The following is a 20,790-nucleotide window of genomic DNA, read 5'->3' as shown; positions in this document are numbered from 1 at the left end:
AGGAGCCCTGAAGAGGTCCCATATTTACCTTTGGGAGTCTTGTAAGCAGGAGATCTGTAGGTTAATTGTAACATATCAGACAGAGTCCAGTAATAGTTTTTGCTCAAGTTGATGAAAAACTTTTACATTGTGCTGAAATAACAAGTGACTGTTTCACTGACTCTGTGTTTATAGTTTGGGGGACAGGGTGCATGCTGTAAGTAAAGTACTTTGTTTTATAGGCTGAATGAAACAAGATGAACATCTGAGATACTTTCATCTGTAAAGATAATCTTAAGCACATGTATTGATTTAAGGCCCTGTAAATGGGAAAATGGACTGATCATTTTATTGCAAGCTCTGATTTCCCTTACCTTTTATACTCTGCTTATTTTCCTGGCACAAGACAAAACCAACTTTATTTTTTTAATAAAATCCTGCCTTAATGAAAAGATTTGGATGTGGTTATTGCCTAAACATCACAATATATATACATACAGTTATCTATTAAAATTCCGATGTAGCATTGTACGCCTATGAACTACTTGAACTACAGATGTCCGAATAGTTCATGTGTGTGCAAGCTACATAATCAAACGTTATATTTGCGAAGGTACTGTGCATTTATAAATATGACTGTTCAAAGGAATGTACAGGGATCACGGTACAGTGCTGTTAAGGAAATACATCCCTTTCCTCACTGTAGTGCGATCTCGGAGTTGCAATATATAGTTAGGTTGGGTGTGGTGGGTGCAGACGGGATTGCCTCCCTGCATAAATGGGATGTTAGCTGTAGTAGGGAGCTACGATAAGGGTGGCATTGCTGTAAAATGTCATATTCGACATTTTCTAACATTAACAGCTGATTTTCAATGTTAGTACCATTCGGGAAAGTGTACTTTCGGATTTATAGTTCACTGATTAGTACCTGTTTTATTGTGACTTTCAATATTATAATAGTAAACCGATGCATACATACATACATACATGTGCGTATGTCTGCATCATGTCTAATAAAGCCTAGTTAAGAGAAAAAGCAGCCATCTGTTATCTTTTATTTTCAAGAAAGAAGCATCAATTTCTAAATAAGTAATACATGCTTGTTTATTAAAAGTCTAATCTGAACTTATTTACAGTTCATGATTCTTTTCCCCGATTTTCAGTGAACCTCAGCCAGCAATATTGTGCCTCATGAAGTAACAGTTTTCATTGTAGTTCTGTGTTTTGAGTCAGGGGAGGCAGATTCTTTACCCCAATGCGAGAAAAATATTGTACCTTAATGTAAACATTTCTGAATAGCAAATAAAGAAAAGCACACAGAAACCTACAGAAAACAATCTGTGAATGCAACTTCACCAAACTACAAATACGCCACCCAACTGCCATATAAACCTGATTACATAAAAGGACTAAACATCTCATTTTGCAATCAGTGATACACCAACATGTATGTATGTATGTATGTATGTATATATATATATATATATATATATATATATATATATATATATATATATATATATATATATATATATATTCAAGTAATTTTGGGGAGAAAAGTGAACAGCAGGGATAGGATTAGTGTAAGCACACATGAGTAAGTTAGGCAGGTTATCTGCAACAGCTTACTCACATGAGCTAATACTAACCCAGTCCCTGCCCATAACTAAAACTCTGCAACCTACCTTCCTAAAATCCTTTCTGTAGCTGTACCACTGCATGAGACAGTCACAGACACTCCACACACAAAAACACACATGCATTCAACTAAACCCAACCCCTTACATAGCCCATAAGCTAACCATGCTTGTCCTCCAAATTGTCTTCTTGTCCACTCATTTCACAGATTTGAAAAACCCTGCCTTTGTCCCCCCACCTGCAGGATCAGTGGCTAAGTGTTGCCCAAACCTAGAATATACAGGCAATATAAAATACCCTAGTAATTATGATAATACTCAGTATACCAATTTACCCTTTTGTGATGTCACATTGCAAAGATTTATGCAAAGGTGTTTCCATTACATTGAGCTGGTCCAACTGCGGAGTGATTTTATTTAGTTTGAAGGGAATAAGTGGCATGGAGAGGAAGCACCCCTGCTAAACCATGTATAATTATGTTTTGTTTAGGTTTTCTGTGAATGTGGTGATGACATCTGTGTGTCCTATATCATTTCCAGTACCAGAACACTAAAGGTGACAAAAATGGATCCAGTTTGTGACATAGAAGGATGAAGTCCTTACTGTAGTCTAGGCAGCCTGAGTTCAAGCAGCAGCACTGTACCTGATGGATCTGGTAGAGACAGAACGGGTGTGCCATCCTGGAAGGTGCTTCCCAGATAGCTTGTTCATGCTCTAGAGTAAGCAGAGCCTTGACCACAGCAGTAGTCCACTACATGTCAGATTCTGTGTGTGGCTGCTCAGCCAGAGCTCATTTGCATAGGAATCAGTGGCATTGATGGTCCCTGTTGTAACATAGGTCATGTCGCCAACAGAAGTTGAGTAACAACACTAATCCTAATGTACTGGGATGCTAAAAAGGACACAAAAAGCCTTCAATATTTTTATTTTTTTATTTTATTTTTGTTTACCAGTTTTATCGGATTGGGTTTAGCCAAAAATGTTTTCAGTAGAGGCCCAGGCAAAAATGCTCCATCTTATCACAAATGTTTTTAAAAAGACATTCAGTAATTGCATGAGCAGAGATTTAGTAATATACATTGACAATTACTCATACATTTGCTAAATTAGATCACATTTATAGGCAAGTATTACAGTTTAGAACGTACTTATGCATTTAATAGATGTTAAACAATGAGCAACTGAAGAGGCATATTCATGGGTTTGCCAAATAGGCAATAATAAATCTTGTTATTAGTGCTTATGACATTTATAAGAATGGAAGTGAAGGAAGGAAGTTAGTAGTGCAGAAAATTTTAATATTGTAGTTAAGAGGGATATTAATCCAGTTCAGAGACATTTATATATTGCTATCATCAGGTTTATATTAGAAGCATAAAGGTGAGGTGTATATATAGCTTGGACATTCAAAAAAAACTATTCAGGCATTGGTGAATACAATTTGTAGGGCACAGGATTCTGAATGAAGACAAATGGTTTGACAATATGGCAAGCTGAAGATGACAGTGGCTTTTATTCTGGAGATATACAGGAGCAGATTCATTAATTTGACAGGTAAAGTTCTAGCTGTTTTTTAATTGAGTTTACATTCTGTATGGGTTTCCGTGGCAGTAGGATATAGTTCCTTAGTTTAGCTACACTATTTGAATATAGATCACCACCTGCCATATTACATGATTTGGTTATACTGATTAATGATTTTTGTCACGGTCCTAATAAATACACAAACACCCACAGATGCTTGACGACCTTTATTGTGAGAAATTGCTTAATAACATAACTTTATTGAAACATAAAGACAAAAACAACATAAGGGCAGCATTCCTGCTCAGCCCTTGAATACAGTTAATTAATGAAACAACAACAAAACTGTATGAAACATCAATCAAATCAACATACAGGCAGCATCCCCACTCACCCATATATACAATAGCCAAAGACAAGGCAGCGTACCCGCTCACCTTGGATAATCAACAAAGGCAGCGTCCCTGCTCACCTTAATTCTTCAATTTTCCATCCAGCATCCTGTAGAGGGGGAACAGAAGAGGGTCAGACCTGACCCTCTACTCCACCCAACAAACCTCAAACCAGAATCAATTGGGTCGGGCAGGGAGGGCAACAGGTCCACACCAAAATGTGCTTATTCACTCTGGATTTCATTTCAAAACCCTTCAAGCCACTCCCCTAACACTACCCCACTTCCCTTCAAATCCCGACTCACTTAACCCTTTCCTAACACTTCTCAGCCACCCAAATAAGCCAGCACCCCACCATCCCACATTAAACAGTCCCGTGACAAATTTGTTTGTGCCAAACTTCACTTCTCAGAGTGTAAAATCCTTTTGGAGGGAGTATTGTTGCATTAAGTTGTTAAGGGCTGAGCGATTCTGGCTTAAGTGGTGAGTTGTAATTAGCTGAGAAAGGGGTAGGTGATGTGATAGTTCAAACATCTGAGTGCTAGGTAATGGTATGTTCTATTACTGTTGTTTACTGCAAATTTGGCTACTTTATTAAAACATTGCACAAGTGTGGACAGTTGTGAGACTTCAACGCTACTGAAGATTAGGGCATAAAAGAGGAGAAATTGCTTTAAGATACTATAGTTTTATACTTTTTCTGACTATGTCAGTGAGACAGGCATTTACTATGTGTAATGTATCCAGTTTTTTAATGAGATTTTTAAACAAGTGTGATACATGGTTGTTGAGTTTCAACTGACTATCTGTGATGACACCCAGTAATTGTGTCTATTTTACTCATTCTTTCATGGTGTTTTTCAAAGTGACAATAGTGAATTGTTATTTTGGTACAGATGTGTTTTGTGGTAAAGTGCTTTAATTTAGTTTTTTTAGGGTTTAGAAGTAGTGAATTATTTAGCCATGTTTCAATCATTAAGATGGATTGCTGTGTAAGGTTGTTGAGTTTAGAGAGAGATTTTTGGTGTAGCAGAGTAGGGTCGAGTCATCAGCATATTGAACTAGGGCCTTATTTTTTTGCAGCAATATAGAGGTCATTGGTGACTATATCAACAAAGTTGGGACCTAGTATAGTTTCTTGTATGTCACCGATAGTTACTGGAAAGAAGATGGAGACACCATTTTCCATAGGAAGTTCTTGTCACTATGTTACTCATAAATCATCCATCGTGCAAGAGAATTAATGGGTTGATTCTAATCAAGAGAGCTTTATGGTCTGCAGGCATAAGGAAAAGGAATCAAATACAGAAAAAAAATCACAGAAGCGGAGTTTATAAATGTATTTCCAGGTCATCTTGTGCCTTACTTGTGCCCCCTCAATTTGAAGTTAAGGAACAAAGAAAAAGATCTTTCTCAAAGATGAAGACTAAAAACAAACCAAAAAAAAAAAAAAAACAGAACTGTAGAAAACTGCTTGCCTACTTTTAAATCACCATGTGTTTACAGCTTTAGCTCTTCAGCCACAATCGGAGTTGTAGTATCAGCATTAATTAGTTAATGTGAGTACTGCACTCCTGCACCATCAGCAGCTAATGATCGTGTGCCCTAACAGACTGTGCCTAGAGCAGCTGTCCCCTTCACCCCACCATAGTTATAGATCTTTTTACAGACCCCCCCCCATACCTTTGCACATACTTCAACCCAGGGGTCCCTAAATTTTTATGTAAGAGCAAAAAATGTTTAAAATCTCCAGGTTTCATAATTTTATCATTCCTAATTCTGGAGTCAAAATCAAGATAGATAGCTATGATTTCCACAGAGTTTGTGTACTTATGATAGATACAGATTTATTTTTACTTTATATGCATTAGAATCTGTATGCTTTAAGATTTGAAGTATCAGAATTGCAACACCTCCCTCTGATCAAATCATTAAATAAATATATGTTCTTTCCACCCCAGTGGGAAGTCTAGTTTGTTGAGCTAACTCTTGTTTACAGTGCTTATTACCTCACGGCTTGGCATTGCGCCCTTTACTACTTATGTTTTTTTTCATATTTAAACATTCTAGCCAGTTGTGGTATATAAGACATGCATATGCCAGCAAGGGGAATGGTATTTTTTGCAGGCACTGAAGGTTAAGTAGTTATACTGGCATGGTCACGTCACAAGGCTGTTTATGGGACAGTTGTCTGGTATTCTAGGTAAAGGAATATAGTCTTCTGTGCTTTAAGAACAGCATGAACTTCTATTATAAAACTGATGATTATATAAACAGAAAATTTACACTATTATAAGGGTCCAAAGCAAAAAAAAAGATATGACTGCAGTCTAAGCTTTGATAAAAATGTTTCCAAAGAGGATAAGGTAGAATTTTGAGATTGCTAATCTAATGCTAGAGATAATAACAGTCCAAAGAAATGGTTTCACTGTGTATGATGCAGTAAGTCGGCATTGAGAGGAGTAGAGAGCCAGGATGTAGCTAGACATTTTCCTTGTACTCTTCTGAGTACTGTTCTCTAGACATTACTTAGAGAAACCATGGTGTTTTAGGCCATACTGTATCCACAACTCTCTAAATTAATACCGCTAATAAAAGGAATATAGATTCAGAAACCATATATTTAATAGTTTTAGAGAGAAAGTGATGCAAATATTTGTTTGGTACAGAGCTACTTTATGTGTTTATCAAATGGATTACATATGCAAGGAGAGACAGTTTGAAACTTTTTCATTGAGATATACAGCAATGCTAAAAAATTGCACTGCTGATACAGGTTAAGGAATGTCATTGTACTCGGTGTTATAGATATTCTTGGCAGAAGACTTTTTCCTCATTTGTAATGCACAGTTACCACCAGTTCTTTCTGATACACTGTGCCTAAACATACAGCCGATGGGGCTAACCCTGGGGCTGATAACTTATTACTAATGCTAAAACTAAGTATAAAGTAAAATAATGTAATAACAATCCATGTAAATGCAAACTGTATTAACGTAATAACGATCCAAGTAAATGCCAACTTTATTTAGCATAACAATCCAAGTAAATGCAAACTTTAAAGTAAGTAAAAAGATGCATTTGTTGTGGCCAACTTATCAGTCTTGGTTAATCAGTACACTTCCCTGTCTATTTCTAGGAAATCACTAAACAATTTTAAGGGTAGTTAGACATAAAGATATATAATTATGTCATTCAAGCTTCTAGAAATCAGTAGATTACAACTTTGATGTTCAGTCCTGTGAACTTGTTAAAAAAAGGTGAGAAGTAGAATAAATGAAACCCACAGGGACAATGCAAAAATAATGTCCATTGATTGTTGATTTCAGTCTATTAACAGATCCTTAAAAGATGATGGCAAATAAGTAGTGTTTCCACAGCTTGTTTGGTGCTTCAGATACTGCATTTTTGCACAGTAAGAAACTAAATTAGAATGCTAACACATTACAAGAATCCAGTAGAAAAATCAAATCAACAGTCCCTGAAGTGTCAGAAATAAGTATAAATTATACTATCTGAAAGTACCAATCAAAGCCATCATTTGCAATTTCAGTAAGTTAAGCGTACTATTCCAGAATATAGTTGGTTACTTGGACAAGTATAACCTATCCAAATGTGCATATCAACCAAAACTGCATCAGACAGCAAAACATTCATGTGTATTTATGTGTATTTATGTATTCCTCCTAGGTATAATGACCCTGGAGTGAGTTATAACAGTAATGGAGGTGACTTTTTATGTGAGATCGGGGGGAGGAGGGTTACCGTCCCTCCAAAAATATAGATTTCCAGCTAGTATGTGCCTTTGGCTAAGTTACTGTCTGTCACTCAACTCAGTTTGCACCTCCATGACCTTCAGATGGACACAGAAACAAGTACATTCTAACATTTAACATATGTCAATGCAGGAAGCTAGTATAAATGTTATTATTTAGCTCTTTAAAAGGTCTGGTTGTAAAGTTTACAGTATTTAAAAAAGTAAATGCAGAATGCAAGTAGCATTGAATATGTGGCTGCTTTCATTGAAAATGCAGTTGAACTGTTAGAAAAAAAATAAATCTGTCTTCTGAAATGTGCAGACATCTACAAAGCTTTTGGCTGAAACGCACTTGGCTGCCAGTGCCCTATACTTTCAAAGATTAATGAGCTATTTAACTTATTATAGCATCCAGGACTATTGCTGCTCAGAGAACCTCTGATTTAGCACTGGCAGTATCGCTGCTTAGGTTAGCTGTAGATTATATCAAGTAAGCACCCTTCCCTCATACAGTTACAAACACCCTCCACTCCTGTACTGGCAGGTACACATTAGGACCTACAAACATGGATGGGAAGTTTTCTGCTATCCCTGCATCCAGCTTGGTGGAGACATAGGTATCCTAAGGTAATGTAACTATTTCCTTATGTACACTGACAGCCACTTAATTCTCAAACAGACAAATACAGTATGTGAGAAATGCAGTTATACATTGCCACTGGAGGCTAGACTCCCACATACAGACAGAAATAGCAACAAACAGGTTGTCAGTGACTCTCACACATCACTCACTATACCTGAAAAGGGCCACACACACACTGACCCACATATGCAGAGGTGCTCACATGTCACTTAACCAAACCACAAAGGCATCACAGGCACAGTCCTCAGAAACTCCTCATGTGCACAAACAAGAGAATTCCCATCACAATACATAAAAGCCACAGGTCATCATGCCTCAACTACCAAGCCCATAAGGTAAAACTCTCCACAACCCAATACTCTGGTCATAGGAGACTCCATTGTGATACATACTAATGTCCCTTTTACCAGGCTGGATAAGGGGAAGGTTACAGTTAGTTACCTGTCGGGGATAGGATTCACCAGATCATGCAAGCCCTTAGGTCACTTACCCTAAGTACCAGTATGACTCAGTCATAGTCCATTTGGTTATGAATGACTTGAGACGTGCCTCCTTAAATTATATGAAGCGAGACATGATCGAGCTCTCAGAATATTTATTTATTGACATTTGATTACTGGAAAGGTCTGATTGGGTAGAAACTCATTTTCAGTGGAGGCCTGGGAAGAAAAGCTCCAAATTAATACAAAACAGTTTAAAAAAAATAATTATACAAGTTTCAAAAAATAAAACAAAAACATCTGCAGTTTAAATAATTATTTTATATTAGACATAATATAAAAACATTGGCTAAGAATCGATACAAGGTATATGAGAATCATTTAAAATTTAGAGAAATTTTACACCGTTTGTAGAGGAATTAAATGTAAATTAGTCTAAAGCAAACAGGAATTGCAATATGAAATGAGAAAAAACAGGTTAATGGTATATTTAGAGAGAAAGTAAGGGAAGAAAATTAGCAGTAAGGAAATAATTGAAAACAGGAGAGTAAGGAGGTATATGTACTTGTTCACATTTAAGGATATAGTTTATGCTGGTCTTGAGCAAGAACAGAGCCATATTTTATCTAGGAAGTCTTCAAGAGTGGTTTTGAAAGATGGGAGGGAGGGTATAGACCTGATAAGGCGTTCTAGGCCTCAGCAACCTTATATGAGTACAGACAATGTTCAGCAGATTTGCTAGGTCTGTAGACAGACAGGAATTTTTGTTCACTGGATCACAATGGCCGACTGGGAACATAGTTGTGTAGAATGCTTTTTAGTACTGGAAAGGCAGATGGATGCCGGATAATTTTATAGGTGGTAAGAAATTGTGTATATTATTTGATGTGACAGTTCTAACCAATTTAGACTTTTCAGTGTTACACAGTGGTGGGTTCTGAAAGGGCTATGTGCTGCAAATCTAGCAAGTTTATTGTAACATTGTTCAAGTTTTAATTTTTGTAAAGCTTTGAGGGTAGTAAAGATGGGATCGCCATAAAGAAGAGTGGGGAGGGGATAAGTATAGGTAAGTCCTAGTTTTAGTTGTGTTTGTGAGAAAGTTTTTGGCTCTGTAAAGCATTCCCTAGTTTTTTATGAGATTTTCTTATGCAATTTTGTATATGCAGGTCAAATGTTAGATTATCATCCACTAAAACCCCTAATAATTTGCTGTGAGAAGTGACTTCAATGGTTGTATTTTCAAGAGAGAGGAATTAAAATTTTGTTTTTTTCATGAGAGAGGGATTTGGAGAAAAAAGTAGTAGTTTTTTTTTTTTTTTTTTTTTTTTGGGAGGGGGGGTTGGAGGTGTACTATGTTGTCAGTTGTCCAAATGAGAGTGGAATCACCAGTGTATTGTATTAAAACAGGCTTGTTGTGTGGAAGTATATAGGGTGTTGGTAAAAATGTTAAAAAGGAGGAGACCAAGGATAGAACCTTGTGGTACACCATTTGTGAATGGGGGATAAGAACACATCTGGAGCACCATTTTACTGACTGATATCTATTGGGCAGGTAGCTTTTGAACTACAGATGGGTGAGTTGAAACAGATCTAGTGAGGACAACTGTGTTAAAAGCTTTAGACAAGTTGAAATAAGGAAGAGACTAGATTGCCATTATCTTGTTAGAAGGGCAATGCTAGTACTTATGGGAAGGATGGGAAGACATGTTGTGTAGGGGATAGAAGTTCTTCCTGTAGAAGATAATTTAGCAATTGTTTTTGAATACATTTTTCAAGTATTTTGGTGAGGGGAGATCAGATTGCTGTAAGTCTGAAGTTATTGATGTCTGTTGAATTTCCTCTTTTTTTTTTTTTTTTTTTTTGCAGAAGAATAATGTGTGACTTTTATTGAACGAAGGAAGATAGGATTCCCTGACAGACCTATTTATAAGGATTGGGACATGATATGCAATGCTATTGGCTGCTATTCTTAGGTACTCACTTAGAAGATCATCAGTTGAAAACGAGCACAGTTTAAGAATAGTTTTATATAGGATGTGGGTACAGATTTAAAGTGAAAGTGGATGTGGTGATATGTGGCTGTTGTACAGGGAAAGGATTCGATGTTGAAAAATCTTTAGTTAGACCATCTCTAAAATAAGAGTTGAACTGTTGCCGTTCTGAGTGGTAAATCCTCTGGAGAGGGTTTGGTTTGAATTGTTTTCATGGATGTAAGATTTCTTTGAAGGATGTCTGAAATGTTTTAGGGTTTTGTTTAGTATTATTCTGAAAGTTATTATATTATAGTATAGATTTTGTCTTCGATTATTTACTTTTTAGTCTCACTGCGAAGCATTCTGAAGTTTCCAAGATACTGAGGTGTTTTATATTTTTTCAGTTCTTTCCATGCTTTTTCTCAATCCTGCAATAGTATTCTACACTTTTTTTGGATAGACAAATTGCATTATTTGTCTTCCTTCTAGGAGGTGCAAGAGCATTTAGGAAAGTTGCATTCAATTCAATTACAACATCATTTAAGGGAAGGATTTTTAAGAATTTTGAATTAATAGAAGATAGTGTAGTAATCAACATTTCTGGGATAAAAAGCTTGGAAATGTTACATGTTGTTTTATAAATATACTGTTTAACTGGATGTGTGAGATGTCTATTCATATAGATTTGTACCATTGATAGAGTATTTGCTTGGGTCTAACACTAGGATCCAGTCCAATAGATAATTTAATGTCTTGCTATAATGTGTGGGGCTATTAATTCGTTGTGTGAAACCATAAAAGTTCATGCAAGATGTAGGGAAGTTAGAGTTTATGTTCGACCAATTGATATTCACATCACCTAGTAATATTATTTCTTTTGGAAATGGTATGTATAGCCAGCATAGTATAGCCATAGTGTCACTGGGAGGATTATAAAGGACAGCAATATGTATTTATTTATAACAGTTTATTTTGAGGAAAGCAATCAGAAGCTCTGCTGAGCTGAATTTTGGTGTTGGTTTGCTGTAAGTGGAAATATGATAGGTGTTGGGGAAACAATAAATAAAGCAATACTAACACCTTTTCACTTCATACAATCATTATAGGTGAAATTATAGCCAGTAGGTATAATTTCAGAGTAATTTATGCTGGGTTTAAGTTTCAATTACAACGAGAGCATCAGGCTTATGTTGGGAAATCCAGGCATGTAATTCAGCAGTTCTATTTCTTATACTTCTAACATTTATTGCAACAAACATTAGATCACCAGAGTTGGGTATTGGCTATTGTTAGGTTACAGAAGAGTGTGGGAGAGAACTATGATTGTGTTTTTTGTGATAGGTGGGGCAGGATTATGATGTGCCTCTCCAACTAGGAGCATTTTAGTACACTGGGAAATTATACATGTTTTTTGGAGAGGAGTCTTGCACTTAATTTTGTTTTGGTTTGATTTGAAGTGAAATTAATCAGCCTTTATGTGGAGTAAATGTGAGGGGCAATATTAAATAGGCTTGCTGCAATGTGTGGAGGGTGTAAAGAGGAAGTATGGCTAGGTTGTTGGGAAAGACTTGGAGAGATGCGATATATTATTGAGTCGTGGTAGGATGACAGATGGCACAGTAGGAGGAGAAGAATAGAGGATAAGCTGAAGAGCAGCATGATTAACTACACGTATCTGTATTTTGTAGATGTCAGGTGGTGGGCAAGAAGGAATGAAGAAGGAAACAAGTTGCAGGACAGTAGGAAATTCAATGATGGTGGATTCTGAGAGCTGGAAGAGGATAGGGAAGGAGAGAAGTATTTTCTGTAAAAGCGGAGAGGTAGGTTGTCCAGGTATCTTCTCTGGAATGTAAGGGATAAAAGTGTATTAAAGTCTAGAGTATAAATATGTCAAAATAAGAAAAAATGAGAGTTTATTTAGGAAAAGAAAGGAATACAATGCAGGGTAGATCTGTACTATTTGGGATGGTTGTGATTATAAATGGATATAGTGCAAAGCAGTATGGGGGAGAAAGATAGTTGGGATGGGGTTAAAAACTGAACAGAGAAATGGAAGTATTTATTTATTTTTTTTTTTAACATTTGTTTACTGGGAAAGTTCGACTTGAAATGAGGCTAATTTTCAGTGTAGGCCCGGGGAGAAATGCTCCAGATGCATGTCTTTGTAACATGGGAGGAAACAGGAGTACCTGGAGAAAAACCACAAGAACGCAGGGAGGGCATGCAGACTCTGCACAGAAGGAAATCCAGATGAGAATTGAACTGGAGAACTTCTTGCTGTGAGGTGACAAAGCTACCGCTGCACAAGTGCTCCCTCCTAGTGTAAGAAACAAGAAACAGAAGTGTATGTATAGAAGTAGTAAGGTCAGTTGTGGAGGGTGTTGGATTAAGAGTCACAAGGGATATATGTATGTATGAGGTATAGTATTAGATTAAGGGCAGGTTAATGGGCATTGGGGGTAGGGTACAGGAGCAAAGCTGATGGTAGCAAGCTTCCCAACCTCAGATCAATTTACAAATGGGAGCAGTCAGTTTATAACCAGAAAAAAACAGTAATTAACAAGGAGATGGGAGTAAACCAGGTTGTCTGTCATTTCCTGAGACTAAATAACTGTCATATGCAGTACAGTCTACTGGTCAAGCAAAAGGGTGCAGTGGCCAACTAAGTGAGAGGTCCTTAGAGTACCTGGACTATTACACAGGGACATACAATCACAGAGTGGGCATGTATTAAACTGATTAATGTTAATACACAGTAAGGTTCTTCATGATAAATATGCTTACATTAAACAATTAGAAAACATTTCAATAAGCTTGTAGGTGTAAGGTCTTGTGGCAGAGCTCCTGCAATATTAAGGTCCGATGTAGTGACTGCAGGCTCTGCTCTATGAATGATCATAGTGATAGGCTGTTATGAGCCTAGCATTGAGCAGCATTCTACCACCTCCAAGGATGAGCCACAATACCAGCAGAAAAAGATAGACATTAACAATTGGCTTAGCTATTCGTGCCATTCCAAAGGGGTCCAATATTTGTCAGCCTGGGAGGGTATTGTTGAGAGGCCACTCTGCTTTGCCAGGGATGGTCATCACCTGTTATCGCTAGGTTTCAGATAATGGCTAAAACATTATCCAGCCCTATAGTGCCTTTTTAGGCACTGCCAAACAAAATAAAAACTTCAAACATAGCAAAAGCTACTCAGGACATGTTAAAGGTGTAACTGCTCATTGCTAGGAGCATCAACAAGAAACTGCACTCCATGGAGATTGTCCTCACCCTGGAGAGTGCTGACATCTATGCAGTTACTGAAACATGGTTCAAAGTCACAGAAAGCACTCTGGCAGTTCATAGCTATGATGCCTTTCATAAATTCCGACCACCCACTGAACATAAAAGATCAAAAAGTAGAGGCGAATCTATCTACATCAAGGATAAGCACACCTCAAGAGTGTTCAAACAATACGACAAGCTTGAGCTACTCCATGTTCAACTATCCATGGGAAAAATCTATCATCATATTCTTGTTAGCTACATATCCCCACAGACCACCCTCCCAAACCTAGGAACCCCACTCGGCCTTCCTGAGAATACTGGAAAATATGAAAGTCTCTCCAAACACCATTATATTGGGCCACTTCAACTACCCAAACATAGACTGGGAGCATTACTGTAGCTCCAACACCCTAGCCCAAAGGTTCCTAGAATTTATAAACTCAAATGCTATGGAACAACTTGTTACCACTCCCACAAGAGGGGAAAATATACCGGACCTGATCATCACCAACATGGGGGCTCTATGCTACAGACCAGAAGTGTATCCCTCACTGGTAAGATCAGACCATAAACTAATCTCACTGGATATTCACATCCCGACCCCACCCCCCCTGCCCAGAAAACCACAGTGAAAAACTTCTCTAAAGCAAATTTCACACTCCTCAAAACCGACGTGGAATCCTTCAAAGCCCCCAGGCCTGTGGAAAATACGGCCCAGTCTGCAGAATCCTTTATAAACGCATTCTATGAACACCTTCAGGAATGCATGGATCATGCAATCCCAAATAAAACCAAGACCCAATCCTCCAAAGGCAGGCATCCTGTCTGGTGGACCCCATCCATAAACAAACTGTACAATAGAAGGAGGAAGCTACTACATGATAGAGCAAAATCCCAAAAAGGGAAGGCATCTCTGATCAGTATTAGTAAAAAACTACGGGCACTCATAAAATCGTCTAAGGCCAGCTTCGAGAGAAAAATTGCACAGGACACTAAGGATAATCACAAGGCTTTCTTTAGTTATGTTAGGAACCTGGGTGGGAATTCTCAGATATGCTCAGAATTAGTCCAAAATGACAAAAAATACACCGAACCCACAGACATTGCCAACATCCTAGCTGACAGGTTCAGCGCAAACTCCCCACCCCTCCCCACCAAAAGGGCAAATATCTATCCCAGCAGAGTGCTGCCCCCCCTGACTTCTCAGATGCTCAGGTAAGATCCGCCCTCTCCAAAGCAAAAAACACAGCATCAATGGGACCAGATGGTGTCCCGGGCTGCGTCATAATTGAACTCCAAGAAGAGCTAAACCTAATGTTCAATCTCAGTCTTACTACAGGATATGTACCCAAAGAGTGGCGCACAGCAACAGTGGTCCCTCTCCACAAAGGTGGTGCCTCAACGGATCCTGGAAACTATTGCCCCATAAGCCTGACTAGCTTTGTCTGCAAAGCTATGGAAAGGATCATCATGGACCTCATAAATAAAGATATTGGGGACCTACAGACACTGGATCCTACCCAGTTTGGCTTTGTTAAGGGCAGATCCTGCCTCTTAAACCTGGTCGATTTCTTTGAAACAGTCACCAAGGCCATTGATGAGAGGAAGGTGGTCCACACAGCCTACCTGGACCTTGCAAAAGCCTTTGATACAATACCCCACTCGGGCATTATAGATAAGCTCACCAGCTTAAATATAAACCCCTATGTCACTAGATGGGTTGCAAACTGGCTCATGGACAAAACCCACATGGTTAGAATTGATGGAGCCATGTCAGACTCCAAACCAGTTACAAGTGGCGTCCCACAAGGCTCAGTCCTGGGACCTCTCTTGCTTGGTATATATTTCTCGGAGGTACAGGCCAACACGGAAGGACTGTGGCTGACCAAGTTCGCAGATGACTGCAAACTAGGCACCATAATCGACTCTCCAGCCGACACAAGCATCCTACAAAAGGGCCTCATAGAAACAGACAACTGGTGCCAAAGCCATGGCCTCAAGCTAAATGCCAAAAAGTGTATATTCATCCCCTTTGGCAAAAACAAAGTGCCCACAAATTACCACATAGGTGGTAATCCATTAAGTATGGAAGAAGTAATTAGGGACCTGGGGACCCAAGTTGATAGCAATCTCTCATTTGAAAACCACGTGGCCAAAGTGGTTAGAAAAACATTTTATATTGCCCACCGAATCATGAAGGGATTCACATCTAGATCAGGAGAGGTCATCGTGTCTCTTTACTCATCCCTCATCAGGCCCATAATTGAGTACAATGCCCCTTTTGGGACACCTGCAGCAACTGGAAAGACCCCAAAAGTACCTCACCAAGAGGATCAAATGGCTCAAACAGATGCCATATGCTGCCCGGTTAAAGAAACTCCAGCTCTACTCAGTGGCATACCGCCTGCTCAGAGGCGATCTGTGCATGACGTATAAAGCCATATCCAACCCGGAATTAATGGACATGCTGCACCTCAGAAAATCCAAATCCCATCGAGCTATGCGCTCGAGAGACTTGAACCTCAGCACTGAAATAAATAGGACATGCTGGAGGGACAGATTCATAACCCAGAGGCTCCCTTCACTCTGGAATAAAATCCCAGTCCAGGTTAGGCAGAGTCCCTCATTGACTCTCTTCAAGAGGAATCTTGATGAGTGGATGGAAGATCGTAGGTTTACCCCGGGTATCACTTCTGTATCACTGTTAGACAGAGGCACAGTATACTAACCTCGAAAAAGGGCATAGCAAAATTCATTTAAAATGGGTGGCGAAAGCCAAACACACTCTGACTAGGCTTATAAATGCCCTAGGGCAGATAGCCTAGTATGAACCTATGAACCAGAAAATCAATGCATCATATATAAAGTTACTAGAATCACTCAATATTAGGCCCAATACCATACTCATGGATGACTTTAACCACCCTTTGATGAATTGAGGGGCATATCCATCCACTAACATGCAGGCCCAAAGACTTCTTGACTTTGTAAATTCAAATGGCCTGAAGCAGCTACTCTATACTCCCACTAGGAGAACAAATATCCCAGATCTGGTTCTCATAAATATGGGAGAACTCTGCAAACCCCGTGTCATGTCCTCAGTGGTAAAATCAGATCACAAAGTGGTCTCCCTTAAACTAAAGGTAAAGCTAGCCTCCTGCATAACCCCAAAAACTTTAAGAACTTCTTTAAAGTAAATTACACCGTATTAATGAATGGCATAGCTAGTTTCCAAGCTCCCCCAAATTCTGAAAACACAGATACCTATGCAGCTGCATACAAAATAAAATAGCCCTGTATGACCATATAAACAACTGCATAAAAACAACCATACCAGACCAAAATAAATTTAGGACAACCATAAAAACAAGCCACCCTGGTGGGCACCTGATATTAATAGTTTGTATGACAGTATTGGCAGACTAGTTTAAAACTGTATATTTTCATCTGTATATAAGCCTCATGTTTGTGCAGTTTTTGGCTCAGTTAACCGGAGCTGCTCTGCATTTGGCATCTTTTGCCAGAGGTTGAGTGTTTCTGCTTACATCCAAACCATCCAAAGCCAACACCAAGAAAGTAAACTTATTTTTAGTTTGATCTTAACTTTTTCATCTGTATTTTACTGCTTTACTGCATTGATTAGTGCCTTTCTGTTTTTACTGTTTGTGACTTCTTATTACCTGCAGTTGTTTTGCACTGAAATATTGCTTCGTTAGCACAGAATAGATATAAACTTACTGAATCTGGCCTGTTTTTCTTACACTTGAACTCAAATTACATTAAAAGGGCTCCTCTTCATCCTTGTGGCAGAAGTGTGTGGATATAGCCCTGTCTGAGCTGGGGATTGCTGGAGGAAGGATCATTGTATGATTTCCTATTGGCAAACTAGTTTAAAACTGTTTAATTTTGACAGTATATAAGCCTCTCATTTGTTAGTTTTTTTTTGGCTCAATTAACTGGAGGTGCTCTGCATTTGGCATCCTTTGACAGAGGTCCAGAATGTTTCTGGTTGAATCCAACCCACCCAAAGCTAAGAACAAGAAATTGAGTTTATTTTGAGTTTGTTCTGAACTTTTTCATCTGTATGTTGCTGTTTTACTGCATTCATTTGTGCCTTTTTTTTTTTACTATATTTAATGTTTGTGCCTGCTTATTACCTGTCAGGTGCCAGGATCCATCAAATCATGCATGCACTCAAGTCACTCGTCAACAATTACCGTTTAGTACATGTTGAAATGAATGACTTGTGACGTACCTCTCTGGACTATAGGAAGAGTTGCATGATGGAACTCTGAGATTATCTGTCCCAGGCAGATATGTCCCTAGCCCTATGAAGCATTCTACCTTCACCTAGTATGATGGGACAAAACAGACAAAAATTATTGATTTCAACAATTAGCGTAGCTTCTGGTGTCGCCCTAGAGGAATCCAATATCTGACAGCCTGGAAAGACATGGTCAACAGACCACTCTGCTTTGCTAAAGATGGCCTTCACTTGTCTCCTCAAGGCTTTCAGATACTGGAAAAGATGGTTGCCTCCCCCTTAGTGTCCTTTTTAGGCAATGTCAAAACAACAAGACTCCAAATGCAAAGAAATCCACTAGAGACAAACTCAAGGTCATGCTGCTTAATGCTAGGGGCCTAAACAGTAAACTGCACTCCCTGGAAGCACTCCTCACCTTGGAAGATGCTGACATCTGTACAGTCAGTGAGACTTGGTTCAAGGCCACAGAGGGCACCCCACCCTTACAAGGCTACAATGCCTTTCACACATTCAGACCAAAAAAAAATTAACATAAAAGAACCAAAGGTGGAGATGTATCCATCTTCATTAAATCCTGATAAACCTCAAGACTGGTAAAACAGTATGACTCTCTTGAACTACTCTGGGTTCAAATAATTATAGGCAAAATACCCTGCCACACCATTGATACAGGTCTCCATTATGAAGCAGGAGAAGTGTACTGCCTACCTGGACTTGCTAGAGTCATTCAGTATGCAGTCAAACACCTTGGTCATGGGAAACTTCAGCTGTCCTTCTATCAACTGGGTGATGTATATGAGCACAAATTCATTCACTCTGAGGTTACTGGATTTTGTTAATTCAAATGGCCTGTAACAGTTGGTCTGGACCCCAACAAGGTGCTGAAATGTCCTAGACCTAGGAACTAACCAACATGGGGGGAGGGTCACTGTACTACGCTCTGTGTGTTTCCCTCTCTGGTAATATCAGACAATACATCAGTTTCATTTGAATAAAAGATCAGACGTGACACCCCAACAGAAGCAAAAACACTGAAAAATTTCTCCAAAGCAAACTAAATCCTACTAAGCGATGGTATAAAAAGTTTCAAAGACTCTGCTAGCACAGCCAACAATGACTCCTATGCAGAAGAGAACACAAATGCTCTATATAGCCACTTAAACAAATGTATTGACTCAGCTGTACCTGACAGGACTAAAACCAGGTCCTGCTTAAAAATAAAAGCCACCCTGGTGGACTGTAAGTATAAATAGATTACATAAAAAAGGAAAGAAAATGATATCTAAGAACAAGAGGGAACTTGCATAACAGAGGAAGAATACCTTTGACCAATTGGTTGACACCCCCACAAGAGGTGAAAATATATTGGACTTGGTATTAACCAACATAAGTAACCACTGCAGCACCCCTACACTGCCATCATGCCTGGTAAGATCCATCCATAAAGTAGTCACTTTCAAAGTCACCATCTCCCATGACCCCCCCCCCCCCTCCCCAGCTAGGTTCAAATAAAAACACTTCTCCAAAGCTGATTACAACCTCCTGAGGGAAGGTATAAACAGCTTCACAGCCCCCTCGACCTCTGCAGAAATTAGCACATATGTCCATGCCTACACCAAAGTACTATATGAGCATTTATGTAGCTGCATGGAATCAGGAATACCAGACAGGATGAAATCCTCCCCCTCAAGGAAGAGTAAACCTGTCTGGTGGACATCTACAATGTGTAAACTATACGTATAATAAAAGAAAAAAAATGCTGTCCAGGACCAAGAAGGAGGAGGTGTCTAATTGAAAGCAATCTCTCCTTAGTCTGAGCAAGCAAATAAGAGCACTAGAGAAATCCTCCAAAGCAAACTTTAAATCCAAACTGGCCACATCTACTAAAGACAGTCATAAGCCTTTCTTCACATTTGTCCACAATCTCAAGGGAAGCAGCCAGATCTGCTCAGAATTGATGGTCAAAGACACCACATACACAAACCCTATAAATATAGCCAACCTGCTGGCAGATAGGATCAGTGAAAACTTCAGTTCTTTGTCCCCCCATCAGTAAAACAGGACATCCCCAGTACCTGCCCCTCCCATTATCTCTCTCTCACTGCCTTCTCAAAGGCAAAAAATACAGCCTCCATGGGACCCGATATCATTCCAGGCTGCATCCTACATGAACTCAGGCACGAACTTACAGCACAATTAGGCACCCTATTCAACCAAAGCCTGAGTACCAACTTCATCCCAGCCAAGTGCTGGACAGCTAATGTCATCTCTTTGCACAAAGGTGGAGTGTCCACCGAGCAAGGAAATTATAGACCCATCAGCCTAACTAGGCTGATGCACCTTGGAGCCTATTATCATGGACCTCATTAACAAGGACATTGTCAACATTCAGACACTTGATTCCACACAGTTTGGTTTTGTCAAGGGCAGGTCATTCCTGTTAAATTTGGTCGACTTCTTTGAGACAGTCACCAAGGCCATAGATGAGGGGAGGATGGTGCAGACCTCCTACCTTGACCTGGCCAAGGCCTTTGATACTATTCCCCACTCAGGTATAATAGATAGTCTCTTAAGTAGACATCAATCCATATGTTACCAAATGGGTAGCAAACTGGCTCACTCATAGAACCCATAAAGTCAAAATAGGGGAAGCCACCTCAAGTAGTAGATCTGTAACAAGCGGTGTACCCCAGGGATTGATCTTGGGGCCTCTGCTGTTTGGGATATACTTCCCAGAGGTGCAGGCCAAATATAGTGTGCTATGACTGCAAGCTGGATGCTGTCATCAATCCCCAAGTGATATGGACATCCTCCAAGAGGGTGTCACCCAAACAAATGACTGGTGCTAGAAACATAGCCTCAAACTTAATGCCAAACAAATGCATCATCATCCCATTTGGGGTAAAT

This window comes from Protopterus annectens, chromosome 17.part0, assembly GCF_019279795.1.
Source record: "Protopterus annectens isolate FY-2018-M chromosome 17.part0, PAN1.0, whole genome shotgun sequence".
NCBI lineage: Eukaryota > Metazoa > Chordata > Ceratodontiformes > Protopteridae > Protopterus > Protopterus annectens.
This window is presented reverse-complemented; position numbering follows the sequence as displayed.